Source organism: Lagenorhynchus albirostris, chromosome 1 (assembly GCF_949774975.1).
Source record: "Lagenorhynchus albirostris chromosome 1, mLagAlb1.1, whole genome shotgun sequence".
Lineage (NCBI taxonomy): Eukaryota > Metazoa > Chordata > Mammalia > Artiodactyla > Delphinidae > Lagenorhynchus > Lagenorhynchus albirostris.
The window spans coordinates 130,033,856-130,054,501 of record NC_083095.1 but is presented as its reverse complement, the minus strand read 5'-3'; the positions used below and the strand labels follow the sequence as shown (position 1 = coordinate 130,054,501).

The 20,646-nt window shown below is 40.6% G+C and overlaps 1 protein-coding gene across 1 annotated transcript in view; it reads right to left on the bottom strand.

The window, feature by feature from the left end:
• TMEM202 (transmembrane protein 202) overlaps positions 1-20,646 on the bottom strand; it is a 58,776-nt gene that overhangs the window by 15,944 nt on the left and 22,186 nt on the right. The window lies entirely within an intron of this gene.

Sequence of the window (20,646 nt, the reverse complement as noted above, 5' to 3'; positions counted from 1 at the left end):
GATAATCTAACCAATTAGTATATGATCTGGAGTCTCTGGGTCCCTGGCTTTATCACCAAGCCTTCACTCACATGGCTGTTGTCCTAACTACACAATCTGTTGTGCGGGTTGGCACTCTTGTTGTGTGGGTGGGCAAGTCTGAGAAAGGCTCTCTAACCCCATTCAGGAGCTAGGGCATGGTGTTTACATTAATACGCAAGAGTAAATAATGGATCTGCATAGAAGATTTATTTATTTATTTATTAAGCACATTCTATTCAAAGACTGAAAGGTGAGACCATTGAGATACAAGCGAAACTTGAGAACTGTAATGACAAGCAGGAGGGAAAAATGTTTTGAGAAGGAAAAAATAAACAGCCGTGCAAGTGTTGCTGAAAGCTCTCTTGGAATGTAAAATGCATTTGAGTAGGCAAGATATTCACACACTATAAAACAAAGTTTCAAATGGCAAATGTGTGAAGTCGAAGTCTGTGGGTCCTAGCGCCTTGCTTCTCAAATGGTGGTCCATGAACCAGTAACAAAAGTATCACCTAGCAGCTGTTAGAATTGCAGAACCTCAGATCACCCAGAATCTACTGAATCGGAGTTTTATATTTTAATAAACTGATGAAGCCTGGAATTTTAGGAATTTAACCTAGTGGTATGCAGTATGAATTGGAGAGAACAGAGTCTGAGATAAGGGGATAGGCTTGATTTTTTTTTACCATTTCTATTTTTCAACCGAAGATTTTACTGTATATATAATTTGTTTTACATATACAATTTATTCTTCATCTTTAAAATGTATATATATAATTTATTATATATGTATAATTCTTTTTTACCTTAAAAACTCATTTATATATTTATATCTAATTGCTTTATAGATGTGTGTATATAAATGTTATATATATACTCATATAATTCTACATATATAATAATTTACCATACAATTTTTCTCCACCTTAAAAAAATTTTTATCCTGGACAATATTCCCTCAATTCATAAACAGCTTCCTCATTCTCTTTAACAGCTCAATGGTATTCTACTGACTGAATAAACAGTTATTTATTCAGTCTCTCTGATAGATATTTGTTTACTGATTTATTTTTACCAATAAAAATATAGTGAATGACTGACTGCATATGAAATCACTGTCCTTATGTGTGAGTATATCTGCAGAATTAAATTCCTAGAAATTGAATTGCTGGGTCAAAAAAAAAAAGAAGTATATTTTAAACATTTTGATTCTTACTGCAAAATTGCCCTCCACAGAGGTAGTACCAGTTTACATGTGCTATCAAAATTTTTAGCATTTGCCTGACGGATGAAAAATGGTAGTGCAGTGTTAATGAGGTTGAACATCTTTTAACATGTTCAGGAGCTATTTGGGTTTCATTTTCAGTGACCCATTTGTAATTATGTGGATTGTCTTTTTACTTTCTTTTCTTCAAATAATTTTTTTAAAATATTTATTTATTTATTTAGGCTGTGCCGGGTCTTAGTTGCGGCATGCGGGATCTTTAGTGGCAGCACGCGGTCTTCTTAGTTGCGGCATGCATGTGGGATCTAGTTCCCCGACCAGGGATCAAACCCGGGCCCCCTGCAGTGGGAGCACGGAGTCTTACCCACTGGACCACCAGGGAAGTCCCTCTTTTTACTTTCTTGATGGTACTGTTTGCAACATAAAAGTTGTTAATTTAGATGTAGTCCAATTTTTTTTTTCTTATGTCACTGTGCTTTTGGTGTCATATCTAAGAAACCATTGCCTAACTCAAAGTCTCAAAGATCTATTCTTATGTGTTCTGAGAGTTTTACTTCTTATATTTAGGTCTATGATACACTTCGAGGTTTTTTTTTCATGATATAATATATATGGATTTATTTCTGGCCTCTGGGTCCTATTCTACTGATCTATATGTCTTTTCTTCTGCCAGTACCGTCTTGATTACTGTAACTTCTTAGCAAGATTTGAAATTAGAAACAGTGAGTCCTCCTATCTTATTTGTCTTTTTCAAGTTGATTTTGGCTGTTCTAGGTACCTTATATTTCCATATGAATTTTAGAATCAACTTTACATTTCTGCAGAAAAAGCAAGCCAGTCTTTTGATAGGGATTACAAGTCTGTAGATCAATTTGGCAAAGACTGCCATCTAAACAATATTAAGTCTTTCGATCCACAAACATGGGATGTCCTTGCATTTATTTAGATGTTCTTTAATTTCTTTAATAATGTTTTGTAGTTTTCAGCATACAAGTATTGCACTTCTTTTGTTAAATTTATATCTAAATATTTATTTTCTTTTTGATGCTATTGTAAATAGAAATTTTTTTAAATTTCACTTTCATAATGTTCATTGCTAGTGTATAGAAATACACTTGATTTTTGTATATTGATCTTGCATTCTGTAACCTTGATGAACTCAATTATTAGTCTGATGAATTATACATATGAATGCATACATATAATCACCAGCAAGATAACAATATAGTACATTTCCAGTGGCCCCATTATTACTGTACCTTTGCAAAATGTAACCAGCCATCTTACTTATATCACCACTGACTCATTTGATTGTTTTTCAACTTCATATAATGTAATCATACCTAAGTAATCTTTTGTGTCTGTCTTCTATTGCTCAACATAGTGTCTGTGAGATTTATCCATTTTGTTGCATGTATCAGTGGTCCTTACTTTTTAACTGCTTTATAATGTTCCATTTGTATGAATATACTACAATATATTTATCCACTCTTCTCTTGGACACTTGGGTTGGACACTTAGGTTGTGTCTGGTTTTTGGCTATTATGAGCAGAACTGCTATAAACATTCTTGTACATGAATTTTAGTGAAAAGACACAGGCATTTCTGTTGAGAATAAATCATAGGAATAGGATTACTCAGTCAGAGGACAGCACATACAGAAAAAATTACAAACCAATCTCCTTCATTATAGTTCAAGTTCTTTCTCAGGTATCTTCTTCTAGTCATGACTTGGCTTTTCACCTTCCTAATGGTATCTTTTGATGAACAGACATTCTTAATTTTATTTTATTTTTTAATAAAGTTATTTTATTTTTGGCTGCGTTGGGTCTTCATTGCTGTGCGTGCGCTTTCTCTAGTTGTGATGAGCAGGGGCTACTCTTCATTGCAATGCACATGCTTCTCATTGCGGCTTCTCTTGTTGTAGAGCATGGGCTCTAGGCACACAGGCTTCAGTAGTTGTGACACGTGGGCTCGGTAGTTGTGGCTCACAGGTTCTAGAGTGCAGGCTCAGTAGTTGCAGCGCATGGGCTTAGTTGCTCCATGGCATGTGGGATCTTCCTGGACGAGGGCTTGAACCCATGTCCCCTGCATTGACAGATTCTATTTTTTTTCCTACATCTTTATTGGAGTATAATTGCTTTACAATGGTGTGTTAGTTTCTGCTTTATAACAAAGTGAATCAGTTATACATATACATATACATATGTTCCCATATCTCTTCCCTCTTGCGTCTCCCTCCCTCCAACCCTCCCTATCCCACCCCTCTAGGTGGTCACAAAGCACTGAGCTGATCTCTCTGTGCTGTGCGGCTGCTTCCCACTAGCTATCTATTTTACATTTGGTAGTGTATATACGTCCATGCCACTCTCTCGCTTTGTCACAGCTTACCCTTCCCCCTCCCCATATCCTCAAGTCCATTCTCTAGTAGGTCTGTGTCTTTATTCCTGTCTTACCCCTAGGTTCTTCATGACATTTTTTTTTCTTAAATTCCATATATATGTGTTAGCATACGGTATTTGTCTTTCTCTTCCTGACTTACTTCACTCGGTATGACAGACTCTAGGTCCATCCACCTCATTACAAATAGCTCAATTTCATTTCTTTTTATGGCTGAGTAATATTCCATTGTATATATGTGCCACATCTTCTTTATCCATTCATCCGATGATGGACACTTAGGTTGTTTCCATCTCCGGGCTATTGTAAATAGAGCTGCAATGAACATTTTGGTACATGATTCTTTTTGAATTATGGTTTTCTCAGGGTATATGCCTAGTAGTGGGATTGCTGGGTCATATGGTAGTTCTATTTTTAGTTTTTTAAGGAACCTCCATACTGTTCTCCATAGTGGCTGAACCAATTCACATTCCCACCAGCAGTGCAAGAGCATTCCCTTTTGTCCACACCCTCTCCAGCATTTATTGTTTCTAGATTTTTTGATGATGGCCATTCTGACTGGTGTGAGATGATATCTCATTGTAGTTTTGATTTACATTTCTCTAATGATTAATGATGTTGAGCATTCTTTCATGTGTTTGTTGGCAGTCTGTATACCTTCTTTGGAGAAATGTCTATTTAGGTCTTCTGGACAGGCAGATTCTTAATCACTGCACCACCAGGGAAGCCCCGTTCTTAATTTTAATGAAATACAATGTATAATTTTTTCTTTTGTGATTAGTGTTATTTTTATGTACATGTGTGCTCTGTTTAAGAAATCTTTGCTTATCCTGATCTCATGGAGTTATTCTCTTATAATTTCTTCTCGAAGCTTTACTGCATTTACTTCTATTCAGTTTCACCACATGTTTAGTTAGGTTCATGTATCCTCTACCACAGGCAATATACAGAACAGCTTAATCCACACAAGGATCCCATTTGTTGTCACTTAACAACCACAATCCCATTTCATCTTGCTCCTCCCCTCCATCCCTAATCCTTGGCAACCATTCATTTTTCCTCCATCTCTAAAATTTGGCACTTCAAAGATGGTATATAAACGGAATCACTGAGTAAATTTTCTTTGGGTTTTTTTCCCCATACTTCCCTTGAGACCCATCCAAATTGTTGTATGTATCAATAGTTTATTCCTTTTCGTTGCTGAGTAATATTCCATGGTATTTATATAGCACATCTTAACCATTCACCCACTGAAAGACATTTAGATTGTTTCCAGGTTGGGGTTATTATGAATAAAGCTGCTAACATCATACTCAATGGTCAAAAGCTGAAAGCATTTCCTCTAAGATCAGGAACAAGACAAGGATGCCCATTCTCACCACTTTTATTCAACATAGGAAGTCCTAGTCCTAGCAATAAGATAAGAAAAAGGAAATTAAAAAAAAAAGAAAAGGAATCCAAATTGGAAAGGAAGAAGTAAAACTGTCATTGTTTGCAGATGACATGAAACTACCAAAAAACTATTAGAACTCATAAATGAATTCAGTAAAGTTTCAGGATACAAAACTAATATATGGAAATTTTGTTGAGTTTCTAAACACCAACAACAATCAGAAAGAGAAATTAAGAAAACAATCCCATTTACAATTGCATCAAAAAGAATAAAATTCCTAGGAGTAAATCTAACCAAGGAAGTAAAAGACCTGTACTTGGAAATCTCTAAGACATTGATGAATGAAAACTATAAAACAAATGGAAAGACATTCCTTTTTGGAGCAATATCCATTTATGACAAGAAGCTAGAGTCCAAGAAGAAAACTGGCTGACGAAGTTTTGTTTTTATTTTGCTTTTTACTTTTTAAGAACAAGTTTATTTAAAGCTGCTGTGTTGCTAAAGTATTATTCCTTTTGCCAAAACCTTTAGAACAGTCAGGTTCCCACAAATGACTTGTTGAGTGATTTTTTTTCTCCCAGATAAAGTCTATGTCATCATTTTTGTCTTTTTCAGGAATGAGCTCATTCATGTTTTAGCAACTCTGAGCACCTTTCCTTCAAGCCCCTGGACTGAACTGGGTGTGCAGTGCCTCTTGTGTGCTATTAGAGCTCCAGAAACTTGTATTTTACCCTTTACTCTTATTGCCTTTTCCCCCCACTGCATAGTGAACTACCTGTTAATGTTTAATAAATCTTTGTTAAAATTTTTGCTGGTTGGATGATGCATGGGAAGATGGTTATGAATAAGAGAAAATGGAGGTTACAGGTTTCCAAACCAGTCAAATATCTAATGCTGCCATGATTTTAAGCAAAATTATAAGGAGATAAAGTTTGTGTTTATCAATCTTCCACATTTGTTTCCTTTTTTAAAATTATTTATTTATTTGGCTGAGTCAGGTCTTAGTTGTGGCATACAGGATCTTTACTGTGGCATGTGGGCTTCTCTCTAGTGTGGTTCATGGGTTCCAGAGCGCGCGGGCTCAGTAGCTGTGGCACGCAGGCTTAGTTGCCCTGTGGCATGTGGGATCTCAGTTCCCCAACCAGGAATCGAACCTGCATCCCCTGCATTGGAAGGTGGATTCTTAACCACTGGACCACCAGGGAAGTCCCCCACATTTGTTTCTACTATTTCAGTGTCCCTGCTCTCCAGGAGAAAATGGAGGTTACAGGTTTCATCTTGCCTGCAAGCTCTCAAAATTCTCCCTCCCATCTAGACCTTCCCTTGGCAGGTGTCCTTTTTTTTCCCTTGTCCCTCAACTATCAAATCATCTGCTTAGTAGTATTTGGCTATATAATCATCTAATCAATTTAAGTAACTTAAATTAAGGTATGACTAAAATATTAACTATCCCCATACAGAATCTGTACTTTAATACGGACATCTGTTAATTCATATTTACTGGGAGTAATATCCTTTAATGTGCCCTGCATTGTCTATCCTTTATTCCCAATTCTGGTCCCTTATCTAATGTTCCAGAAAGTAAAATATGTGGAATGGGGATGATATTATTTGTTGAGGCCACTTTTAAAGATGATAAAATTAAGGGCCATAGAATTTAGCTAGTAAGAGGTACAGGCAGGCAGAAATAGTAAAATATCGAACATTTAAGGAGTTAAGAGTGGGTTTTCATGGTGAACTACCAATATTGCCAACCAAAAAACTAGCTTCTGGTTTTAAAGGCCACAACCCCTTGTGCAAAACCGTTTAAACCCTCACTGAAATTCCCTGAGTCTAGACGGTACACACTTGCAGAGAGTCTGTTCCTTTTGCCTTTACCTTTTCCTTCCTTTCTAGTTCCTGCAAATAGTCGAAAACCATGGGAATCACCTACATGTTTTAAATGAGCTATCTGAATAAAAAATAAATGACTTGCCAAAAGTAGCCTTGGAGGTAGAGAACTGAATTTAATTACTCTGACTAGACTAAGTTACCTACTAAGGTAACCTGGTGTTGTATGGGCCAACAGGAATAATTTCTCTATTTTTCACCATATATGGCCAAAACAGTCAGCACTAGAAATTTCAGAGCCTTGCTGGTCAATGAAGGAGCTTAGGCCCAAGAAAGTTAAATGTTTGCCAAAAGTCAGCCTAGCTCATTAGGGGAGTAAGGCCACAAAATGAGAGTCTGAATTTCCAAACCCAGTGCTCTTTCCATTCTGCTGAAATGTTCCATTGTGTGGTCATGGGAATCTGGAAAGGCTTAGTGGATTGGGCACCCCACCTTTTGCAGCCTTTCCCAGTCACAGCACACAACACTACATGGAAACTTTTTTTTTTTTTTTTTTTTGCGGTATGCGGGCCTCTCACTGCTGTGGCCTCTCCCACCGTGGAGCACAGGCTCCGGACGTGCAGGCCCAGCGGCCATGGCCCATGGGCCCAGCCGCTCCGCGGCATGTGGGATCCTCCCGGACTGGGGCACGAACCCGTGTCCCCTGCATCGGCAGGCGGACTCTCAACCACTGTGCCACCAAGGAAGCCCTGGAAACTTCTTTTAATTAGCTTTTCATCACTTTATTTGTGAGTCGTAGGTTATTGGTGTCTTTGACCTAAACCATACAAATGACTCTCTTTCATCCGTAGTATCAACCTATTCAGCAAATGAGGCATAATTTAGGGGAGGGTTCAACAGTCATTATACTGTCATCTCAGAATTACCTCTGATACTCCTACTCCTCTTCATACAGACTCAACAAATGTCTTCAGCCCTGAAGGGAAATCTCTCTCATAGGCTTTTTTTTTTTTCCTGCCCTCTACTACCTTGTATCTAAGACTAATCTTTTTGTCTTGTTATTGTCATTTATCTCAGCTGAATCTGTCTTTATCACCCCTGTCTTCAGTCATTTTCCTTTCATTAACGTCAGGTCTATCGCTTGACATATTCACAATACCTACTGTTTTCTCTGCTTCAGGCCTTGGCTCTGCTGTGTCTACTGGTTCTACCTCAGTAGCTGACCTTGCCTGAGTTATTAACTCATCCCGTATTACTGACTCACTTCCTATCTCTGGCCCTGTCTCTCTCTGTCTGGCTCTGTCTCAGTCCCTGCCTCTGTCTGGGTCCTTGATTGTGCCGCTGAACTTAACTGTTTTTCTGTTACGTGTTTCTCACCCATGGAGAAACACCTACATTTGCCTCAGATAGACTCAATTCTACTGTGGCTATATTTCCTATCCTTGTCCTTGTTATAGGGATCACAAGGAGATTTTGATCTGGAAGAGAAACCTGAGAACTTAAGTGACTGAGTCCAGAGAGGAACCCTAGAGAAAAAGAAAAAGTCAGGGTCAGCACTGTGGATGAGTAATAGATAAAATCTTAAGTCATCAAACACCCCTGAAGAGTAACACTGGCTTAATTATAATGTAATTTGATTAATAATACATTTCTGAATATCCTGTTCATTATCTTTAGGAGCTTGGAATTCAAAACACTGGTCCCATCTTTTCTGTAGTCTAGTGTTTTCTGGGAGGTATGCAAGCCAATTTATTGAGGCACAGGAAGAAAATAATAATTTCTTTTTATATTTTTAGCAAATAATGTTTTAAATTCTATTTTTGAGTATATTTTACAATGTAATGACTATATTAGTAATGTACATATTTTATAAATAAATTTTATAAAGTGTCTTACTAGTAGAGTGTGTGATGCAATGGTTTAGAGACCACTGTTGTAGTTAATAAAAATAAATATGTGGTTTAGAAAGATTATCGGAGAAGCATTACACAGGCAAAACTCCAATGTTATTGCTTTATTCTGGAGATCCATAAAGGTGGAAAGCTTATTTGATGTGATAAAAGGAGAGGAGAATTAAGGAACTGTCTTCTGGAAGAACAGAAGAACTATGAATAGCTCAGTTATACCTTTGCCTTCTTCTTCTATTTCCTGAAACTTTCTCCTGTTTGTTCAGGGTCAGGTATCATTATAGAAAAAATGTTTTAGATAAATTGGAAGCACTTGCTTTAGAATGCTCATTGACATGACAATGACACTTGCAGGACACTTCCAAATTATGAGATTCTAATATACTAAACAAACAACCAAAAGAAAGGGAAAAAGAGATAGAGAGAAGGGCCAATCATCTAGAATTGCTTTTTCTGTGCCTTCACTACCTAACAGGAGCTTTAACTCACCAACTATCATGTAGAAGATACTGCCCCACCAATTGATGCAGTAGACTAGTAGGAAACGGGGCTCTGAGACTTTCCTACTGTACAGTTTCACTTGCATCAGGAATAAGATGAGGCAGAAGCATAGGCAGGTGCCTGGGATCAGAATGAAAGCAATTACTACCCACGATAGCCCTCATTCTGCCTCCACCCTCTTCCCAGTCTTTGCACTTCCTGTCACCCTCAGCTATCTCATGCCATGGAGCCCTATTACATGGCAGTGGTCGTGGGAAGACCATTCGGCAGAGGCCTTCTGCTTTGACTGGAATGAAGTGGTCAAGGTGGAGCCTATGGATACGATGGACAGAACAGGTAGCTAGTAGCTACATGGTAATTTTCTGGGTGCCAGAAGGGCCTCCAGCCTATAATATCTCCCCATTAGTCCCTCAGATAACAACTCTTAGAGATGTTTCCATTGGATTAAGCATAATCTCTTCAAGGTCCCCTCTTTAAGAGGCAATAGCCCTGTCAGGAGTGAAAGTTTATCGAACGCTTTCCTCCCTTTGGGAAGAGACAAGGGTCCTGTGACAGCAGTATTCATGTGAGGCCGGGAATGACTTGATAAAAGAAGAGGAAATGGCACCAGCAGGGGAAGAAATTCAAGGACTCCAGGGACAAACATTTCCAACCTAATTATGTTGTACCTGAGATGAAACAGAAGATGGATATACCCAGATCTATGTAGGTTTTGTCTCCTGGCCCTTTGGTGAGAGAGATGCTGAGTCATGTGATAATAATGAGGATGCTGAAGGCGACATGAGGAAGAAGGACCCGGAGTACTGGAGGTAGTCTGCCAGAGAAGCTTGGCTGCAGCAGAGGTGACCTGCCCTGAAAGAGGCTGGACAGGGTCTTGAGAAGGGATGAAGGACAAAAGAAGATGGAATCAGGGCTTGTATTACATGCAATGCAGTCAGAGCAAGGAGCCACCAAGTGGGTGGCTTCACAGGCACCAGTAAGGACCCTCTTTCCATCTCCTCATTGACATGGGGAATTCCTTTAACAAGGAAAGAAAGAATTTACTCCACAACGAGGGAAAAGTTGAAATTGTAACCATGACCTTTAGATGTATGTTATGAAGTAACTTTCATATAACGGTGTAAAATGACTAATATTTCTTTTTCTGAGGGAAGTCGTGAGTGCGAAGGTCACTAGGCATTAGCTTCCAATCACAAAGGGGCTTTGGCTTTCAAGTCACTGGGGGAGCCTAGATGAGACAAACTTGGGCACATGTACCCTGTTTGGAGGAGCTGTCCTTACACGCTTGTGAATCAGTGGGGGAAGGAAGGGGCAGGGCTGTGGGAAGGAGAAAGGAGAGCGTGGAGCTGTGGAGGATCTGAGTGGGTCCACCAAAGGAGGGGGCTGGGATCTGGAAAGCACTCACAGGGTGCCTTCGGTGTGTGGTTCCAGCAGAGATCGTGGTGGCACACGGTCCAGAGCCCCGCCAAGAGCCTCTGCCTGTCCTTCAGCACCGTGAACCGCACCCAGTGTGAAGGGGACAAGCAGAGCAGCAGGACACAGCTGAAGCCCGAGAAGCAAGCACAGAGAAGGCGAATGTAGCTGCGGCTTTTCTGCAGGAGCCGGCGCTGGTAGGGTGGCGTGGAAGACAAGCGGTGCATGCGGGGGAGAATTGGCTGTGGTGGGGAAAGGAGGGGGACATCATGAAAGGACTCTCACCCCACGCGTCTCCATCTCCATTCACAGAAAAGTCAAGCCCTGAATCCTGTGCTCGGGGGAATTCCTCCTCCCTCCACACTTCAGGGTCTTTTTCTCCTCTGACTCCAGAGCCTCCCACGAAATAAAACATATTCCATTTCACCTGTCCCCAGTTAAAAAAAAATGGAGTGATCTATGCCTCTGCCACCTCGACACTTTCCCCATGACACACAGACGCTGCTGTCTCCAAAAGGACCCCTACTACTACCTGGTCTACAAAAGGCTTTCTCGCCCTGTAGGTTGGGTAGCTCATTCTGCTGATATTGTAAACGTTCGGGAAGGTCCTTTCATTTCCTTCTCTTCTCTCCATCCTAGCTTCTGGCTCGCTGCTTCTCAACTGCCATAGAACTAACCCCCTCTGCCCTAACACCCTTTCGTACCCCTCCCCCACCCCAGGGGACACAAACAACAGGAGTCAGAACACAAAGCATGGGTACAATGTCTCTGCCGGATCTGATCCAATTCCTTTCTCCCGCCCAGGTCTGTCGAACTTCAGACGCCTACAGCAACGTGCCTACTGAGCTCAGACTTCTCACAGACACACCAACACCCAAGAGGTCTTTAAAAAATATAGTCAAGCAGCTCATGCAGCTCAATACCAAAAACAACCCAAACAACCCAATCCAAAAATGGTCGGAACACCAAAATAGACATTTCTCCGAAGAAAATATACAGATTGCCAACAAACACATGAAAAGATGCTCAACATCACTAATTATTAGAGAAATGCAAATCAAAACTACAACGAGGTATCACCTCACACCGGTCAGAATGGCCAGCATCAAAAAATCTACAAACAATAAATGTTGGAGAGGGTGTGGAGAAAAGGGAACCCTTTTGCCCAGTTGGTGGGAATGAAAATTGATACAGCCACTATGGAGAACAGTATGGAGTTTCCTTAAAAAACTAAGAATAGAACTACCATACAACCTGGATATCACACTACTGGGCATATACCCTGAGAAAAGCATAATTCAAAAAGAGACATGTACCACAATTTTCATTGCAGCACTATTTACAATAGCCAGGACATGGAAGCAACCTAAATGCCCATGGACAGATGAATGGATAAAGAAGATGTGGCACATATATACAATGGAATATTAGCCATAAAAAGAAATGAAATTGAGTTATTTGTTGTGAGGTGGATGGATCTAGAGTCTGTCATACAGAGTGAAGTAAGTCAGAAAGAGAAAAACAAATACCGTATGCTAACACATATATATGGAATCCAAAAAACAAAAGGTTCTGAAGAACCTAGGGGCAGGACAGGAATAAAGACACAGACATAGAGAATGGACTTGAGGTCATGGGGAGGGGGAAGGGTAAGCTGGGATGAAGTGAGAGAGTAGCATTGACGTATGCACACTACCAAATGTAAAATAGATAGCTAGTGGGAAGCAGCTGCATAGCACAGGGAGATCATCCTGGTGCTTTGTGACCACCTAGAGGGGTGGTATAGGGAGGGTGGGAGGGAGGCTCAAGAGGGAGGGGACATATGTATACATATAGCTGATTCACTTTGTTACACAGCAAAAACTAATACAACACTGTAAAGCAATTATACTCCAATAAATATTTAAAAAGTAGATACACTGTGAATAAAATTAAAACTGTGTTAGATTGGAAAAAAAAAAGAAAAAAGAAATGTAGTCATCCTCTTTCCATCCTGCACCCCCATCCCATACTATTTTCTTATCTCCTACCAGTCAATCACAATGTGTTCTTGCCAGTTCCACCCTTTAATGTTCTTAAGCCCACCTTGTATTTTCGTTTCCAATTCTTTAGAGCATCTGTCATCTCTGTCCTGGATTGCTGCAACAGCCTTGTACCTGGTCTCTCTGCTACCAGGTTTGCTCTCCTTCAGTTTATTCTCCACAGTTACCAAGATTGATGTCTCTAAAATGCAAATCTAATTGTCTCTCCTTTGCTTAAAATACTCTGATTGTTCCCCACTACTATGAAGTAAAATCATGTCAGCATGAGTCAGTAAAAACCAGCAAGATGGGGTTTCCACTCCCTATCCAGCGTCATTCAGTCATTCAATCTCTCCTCTGTGCCAGGTATTGCGTTAGGTACTGAGGGTGCAGTGACTTGTTGGAGATCTTCCATGTGCTCCTCCAGATCCACTTTCCATCCTTGCTCAAGGAGGCTGACAGATTTGGATGATTCAGTGGGTTTTCTTGCTATCCAAACCCCGATTAGGTTTGACCAAGGGCAGGCATGGGCAGAAGATCAGAGGTGTAGAGATCAGTGTGTTTATTCCCTGGTTCTCTCCTTACCAGAGTACTGAGGGTGAGTACTTTACCCTCATCCATGTCCCTTTACCTAAGATAGAGCTCCTGATAGGCAGCCCTCTCCATAGAGCCACCCTTTTCTATTCTGGTCACTGTTCCTTTCATTTAAGTGATCAGGCTTAGAAGTGATAATGATTCTTCCCACTGATGGTTTCCCCAAACATTTTTCGATTCTAAGGTCATCTGTTTCCTGCTGGACATGGTCCTTAATGTCATAGAGCAAAAGCCTAGTGACATCTAGGCTCATTCTCTCCCTCCTTCTCACCTTGTGCTCCAAACAATTTTATTCTTCATGCAGTTTCCTAACCCAACATGGTCCTTTTTTGCACATGGCACAAATGTTATCTACCTTGCATATGGTACCTATCACACTTCCCACCCCATCTTTGTTAACTTTAGTCAAGAGTCATTCTAGTCTTACGTTTTGGGAGGAGCTTTCTCTGAAACCAACCCTCGATCCCAGAATTTGTGCTCCTACAGCACTACAGTACTTGCCCTTTCATGACTTTTATCACATAGTTTTGCAGTTTGTCTGTCTATATCTCCTTCTGGTCTGCAACTTCCTTCAGCAGCAAGGACACGGCCTCAACATCTACTACAGTGCTTGCAACATCATAACGATTAGGTGATGTTTCTTTTTTTAAAATTTTTATTATTTTTTGGCCGCACTGCAGGGCATGCAGGGTCTTCGTTCCCTTACCAGGGACTGAACCCATGGCCCCTGCAATGGAAGCGTGGAGTCTTAACCACTGGACCACCAGGGAAGTCCCTAGGTGATGTTTCTTGATTGATTGAAAATTAAAAATATAAAAAGAGGAAGACAGGACTTCTGGTTTCCAGTCTGGCATGCAAGGAGCTTGGAAGTTGTCACTCCATTGTAACAACAAGTAAAAAACTAAACAAACTGAAAATCAACAACTCTTCTAGATCACAAGGCAAACTGTGACCCCATAGAACTGGAGAGGCAGAAAGGTGAATACAGAGAATCAAAACTTTCTAGAGGATTTCCCTGGTGGCGCAGTGATTAAGAATCCACCTGCCATTGGCAGGGGACACGGGTTCAAGCCCTGGTCCAGGAAGATCCCACATGCCGGGGAGCATCTAAGCCCGTGCACCACAACTACTGAGCCTGCACTCTAGAGCCCACGAGCCACAACTACAGAAGCCTCTGCGCCTAGAGCCCATGGTCCACAAAAAGAGAAGCCACGGCAATGAGAAGCCCGAGCACTGCAACGAAGAGTAGCCCCCGCTCACCACAACTAGAGAAAGCCCACGTGCAGCAACGAAGACCCAACGCAGCCAAAAAAAAAAAACAACAACACTTACTAGAGCAGAAACCTCTACAGGAATTAGTACCAGCGTAGGAAAATCTGCACCGTAAGGTTCAGTGTGAACAAGACTGAGAGATTAAAAACTATAGGTCCCTTATAAACTATTATGTATTGATACAAAATAAATAAGCTACAAGGATAGATTGTACAGCACAAGGAATACAGTCAATATTTTATAATAACTACAACCTTTAAAAATTGTGAATCACCATGTTGTACATCTGAAATTTATATAATATTTTAAGTCAGCTATATGTCAATTTAAGAAAAAGAACATATCCACATACTGGGAGGGTGGTGCACCCTGAACTCCCCAGGACAGAAACTCCTGTGCTCGCGACCGTGTCTTAGGGTATCTTTCCATCTTTCCATCTAGCTGTTCATTCCTACCCTTTAATGTCCTTTGTAATAAATCGTTAACCGTAAGTAAAGAAAGAAAAAAAGTACAGTGGGACCCACTCAGAGAGAGGTACCCACACTTCAGTGAATTTTACCTCCAGCAGCTTGACCAGGTTCTTGCAGTGAATATTAGAGAAAAATCCCATACTTATGGCCCAGGGGAGGGGAAAAGGAACCATTTAGAAATATACCAGAGCATTCTGTTCTTAACAAGGCCTTCTCTGAGGAGAAACTATTTGACCAGAGCCTAAACTGTTGGGGTTTTAACAGAGCTTAACCAACCTGGAGGAAAGGAAGTATCAAACTTCCAGCCTGCTCTAACCTGTGAGGGAAGGGAAATTCCCAACTCCAGCCCATTCAAGCCGTCCTATAGCACCTAAGGGAGAACTGAGAAGCACTTACGAAGCTCATAGTCCAGAGGCAGAGGTTCACTCAAAGCCTGAGACCTGGGACTTCCCTGGCGGTCCAGCAGTCAGGACTCTGTGCTTTCACTACCGAAGGTATGGGTTCAATCCCTGTTTGGGGAACTATTTCTGCCCCAGCCAAAAAAAGGGCTGAGACCTAATCACAGGACTATAGAATGCTTCCCCTCCCCCAACATATTATCACTACATTTCTAAAGGCTATTTACTACAGTTCCTTTTACCCAGTACATCCTGACCAGTTATCAAGAAAATATCACAAGTTGTACTCAAAGGCAAAAAACACAGTTTGAACAGACAGAGCAAGCACCAGAACTAGACTCAGATATGACAGGGATGTTAGAATTATAACACGATGATATTAAAACAATGATGATTAATATGCTAAGGGCTCCAATGAGTAAAGTAGACAGCACGCAAGAATAGATGGGCAATATAAGCAGAGAGATGGAAATTCTAAGAAAAAATTTAAAAAGAAATGCTAGAGATTAAAAATACAGTAATAGAAATAGAGAATGTCTTTGATGGGCTTATTAGTAGACAGGACATGGCTGAGGAAATAATCTCTGAACATGAGAATATATGAATAGACAGCTCCGAAAAGAAATGCAAAGAGAAAAAAAGACTGAAAATATGGAACAGAATATCCAAGAACTATGGGACACCTACAAAGCTGTACCATACATGAAGTCAGGATGCCAGAAGGAGAAGAACGAGAAAGGAACAGAAGAAATATCTGAAGTAATAAGACTGAGAATTTTCCCCCAAATTGATGTCAGACACCAAACCACAGATCCAGGAATCTCAGAGAATATCAAAAGCAGGATAAATGCCAGAAAACAAAACAAACAAGCAACAAACAAACAAAAAACACTACACCTAGGCGTATCATATTTGTTTATTTATTTATTTATTTTTGGCTTCGTGGGGTCTTAATTGCAGTGCTCGGGATCTTTTCCTTGTGGCGCGTGGGCTTATTTGCCCTGGGGCATGTGGGATTTTAGTTCCCTGACCAGGGATTGAACCGGCATTCCCTGCATTGGAAGGCAGATTGTTAACCACTGGACCACCAGGGAAGTCCCTAGGCATATGATATTTTTGGGTTTGTTTTCTTTCTTTTTAAAATTTATTTTTTATTGGAGTAAAATTTCTTCACAATGTTGTGTTAGTTTCTTTTGTACAATGAAGTGAATCAGCTATATGTATACCTATATCTCCTCCCTCTTGGACCTCCCTCCCACCTCCGCCCGCCCCCCATCACACCCATCTAGGTTGTCATAGAGCACTGAGCTGAGCTTCCTGTGTTTATAGCATGTTCCTGATAGCTATCTATTTTACACATGGTAGTGTATATATGTCAATCCTAATCTCCCAATTTGTCCCACTCTCCCCTCCCCGCCCTCCATCCACATGTCTGTTCTCTATGTCTACATCTCTATTCCTGCCCTGAAAATAGGTTCATCTGTACCATTTTTCTAGATTCCACTTATATGCGTTAATATACGATATTTGTTTTTCTCTTTCTGGCTTACTTCACTCTGCATGACAGACTCTAGGTCCATCCACATCTCTACAGGCATATGATATTTAAACTGAAAAAAATCAAAGATAAAGAATCTTGGACTTCACGCTTCCAATGCAAGGGGCATGGGTTTGATCCCTGGTCGGGGAACTAAGATACCACATGCGGCGCAGCATGGCCAAAAAATAAAATAAATTAAATTAAATATTTTTTTAAAAAAGATAAAGAATCCTGAAAGAAGCTGGGATGGGGGGAGACACCTTACCAATAAAGGAGCAAAGAAAAGAATTACATCTGACTTCTCCTCAGAAACCATACAAGCAAGAAGAGAGTGGAGTGAAATATTTAAAGTGTTGAGAGAGAAAAGACCCTAACCTAGAATTCTGTAGCCTATGAAATTACCTTCAAAAGTGAAGGAGAGGGACTTCCCCGGTGGTGCAGTGGTTAAGAATCCGCCTGCCAATGCAGGGGACACGAGTTCAAACCCTGGTCCGGGAAGATCCCACATGCCGTGGAGCAAATAAGCCCATGCGCCACAACTACTGAGCCTGTGTTCTAGAGCCCACAAGCCACAACTACTGAGCCTGAGTGCCGCAACTACTGAAGCCCACGTGCCTAGAGCCCGTGCTCCACAACAAAGACAAGCCACCGCAATAGGAAGCCCACGCACCGCAACAAAGAAGAGCCCCCACTCGTCACAACTAGAGGAAGCCCTCGTGCAGCAACGAAGACCCAACGCAGCCAAAAATAAATTTAAAAAAACAAAAGTGAAGGAGAAATAAGGGCTTTCCCAAACTAAAATTGACAGAATTTGTTGTCAATAAACCTGCCTTGCAAGAAATTTTAAATGAAGTTCTTCAGAGAGAAGGAAAATGATACAGGTCAGAAACTTTAATCTATATAAAGAAAGGAAGAGCATAAGAAAAGGAATAAGTGAAGGTAAAATAAACACTTTCATTTTTCTTATTCTTAATCGACATAGCAGGTAACAGTTTGTTCAAAATAACATCAACAATGTATCACTTATATATGCTTATGTGTATATACACACATATGCTTATGTTTGAGTGAAATTAATGACAGCAATGATATAAGTAACAGTAGAGAGGAGTTAGGATTATTTTGTTATTATTAGGTACCTGCACTACCTGTGAGCAGTAGAGTGTTATTTGAAAGTGGAAGTTGGATTAGTTGTAAATGGATTTTGCAAACTCAAGGATAGCCACTATGGGCTTCCCTGGTGGCGCAGTGGTTGAGAGTCCGCCCGCTGATGCAGGGGACACAGGTTCGTGCCCTGGTCTGGGAAGATCCCACATGCCGCGGAGTGGCTAGGCCTGTGAGCCATGGCCACTGAGCCTGCGCGTCTGGAGCCTGTGCTCCGCAGTGGGAGAGGCCGCAACAGTGAGAGGCCCGCGTACCGCAAAAAAAAAAAAAAAGAAAGGATAGCCACTAAAAAAAGTAATAAAAACAAGAAGTATAACTAATATGCTATGAAAAGACAGAAAATGGAATCATATAATATGCTCAATTAGGACCAAAAAAGACAAAAATAGAGTGGAAGACAAAGATAGGAACAATAAGCAAGGGCAACAAATAGAAAATAGTAACAAACATTGTAGATATTAATCCAATCATATCAAAAATCAGTTTAAACATCAATGGTCTAAATATACCAATTAGAAAACAGAGATTTTCAGAGTGAATAAAAAAGCAGCACCCAGGGCTTCCCTGGTGGCGCAGTGTTTGGGAGTCCGCCTGCCGATGCAGGGGACACGGGTTCGTGCCCCAGTCCAGGGGGATCCCACATGCCGCGGAGCGGCTGGGTCCGTGAGCCATGGACGCTGGGCCTGCGCGTCCGGAGCCTGTGCTCTGCAACGGGAGAGGCCACAGCAGTGAGAGGCCCGCGTACCACACACACACAAAAACAAAAACAAAAACAAAAACAAAAACCAAAAAAGCAGCACCCAACTCTATGCTATCTAAAAGAAGCCCACTTTAAATAAAAAGACACACATAGATAAAAGGTAAAGGGATGAAGAAATATACCATGCTAACACTAATCAAATGAAAGCAGGAGTAGTTTTATTAAGTTCAGAAAGAGCAGGCTTTAGAGAAAGTAAAGTTATAAGGGATAAAGAAGGGTGTTACATAATGATGAAAGGGTCAATATTTTAAGACACAGCAATCTTAATGTGTATGTGCCTAACAAAAGAACATGAGGCAGATACTGATAAAACTGCAAGAAGAAATAGATTAATCCATTATCATAGTTGGAGACTACAACATTCTTCAGAAATGGACAGATCTAGCAGGCAGAACATGAGTGAGGACACCATCAATCAACTGGATATAACTGCCAACTCTAAACTACTTCATCCAACAGCAGGAGAATTTTTCTTAAGCTCATGTGGAACATTCACTAAGATGGACCACACTCTGGGCCATAAAACACACCTTAAAATTTTTTAAATATTAAAATTATACTATGTATGCTCCCAGATCATGATGGAATTAAACTAAAATTCAACATTAGAAAGATAGCTGGAAAATCCCCAAACACTTGGAGATTAAATAACACACTTCTAAACAACACATGGATCAAAGAAGGAACTTCAAGAGAAATTTTTTTGAGAGAAATTTTAAAATAGTGTGAACTAAATGAAAATACAACTGGCCAAAATTTGTGGGGTGCAGTTAAAGCAGTGCTTAGAGGGAAATTTATAGTATTGAATGCATGTATTAGTAAAGAAAAAAGATCTAAAATCAATAACCTATGCTTCCACCTTAGGAAACTAGAAAAAGAAGGGCAAATTAAATGCAAAGGAAGCAGAAGGAAAAAATTAATAAAAATTAGAGTAGATATAAATGAAAAAAATTTATAAAAATTAGAGCAGATAATCAGTGAAATGAAATGAACATTTCTTTACATGTGGAATTCCTATTCGCAGGTACCAAAATAATTTTGCTGGCTTTTCTGTTTCTTTCGTTCCTTCTATGCTCATTCCATCTGGTAGTTTTGGGGTTTCCTTACTTTGGCCAAAGGACCCACTCCAGAATCAGGTCTCATAAGATGGTATTTCAGATTTCCTGTTCTGTTCTGACCCAGTTAATGAACCAATGCACAGCTTGGTTGAGCAAGGTTGTACTTGTATCCTTTTACCTCTTTCAGTCTGTGGTTCCAAATAAGCTACAGCCCCAGTCTGTGCTTGGCAGTAGCTTTTGTTCAGCTTCTTTTCTTTGATTTTTTTAAAATTTTATTTATTTTTTGGCTGTGTTGGGTCTTCATTGCTGCACGTGGGCTTTCTCTAGCTGCAGCGAGTGGGGGCTACTCTTTGTTGCAGTGCATGGCCTTCTCATTGCGGTGGCTTCTCTTGTTGTGGAGCACGGGCTCTAGGCAGGTGGACTTCAGTAGTTGTGGTGCGTGGGCTCAGTGGTTGTGGCTCGTGAGCTCTAGAGCGCAGGCTCAGTAGTTGTGGTGCACGGGCTTGGTTGCTCCACGGTATGTGGGATCTTCCTGGACCAGGGCTCAAAACCATGTCCCCTGCATTGGCAGGCAGATTCTTAACCACTGCACCACCAAGGAAGCCCTCAGCTTCTTTTCTTAAGTCCCTAGTTTGAGCTACAGCTGTGAATCTGGCTCTAGTCCATATCTTGAGAAGCATTT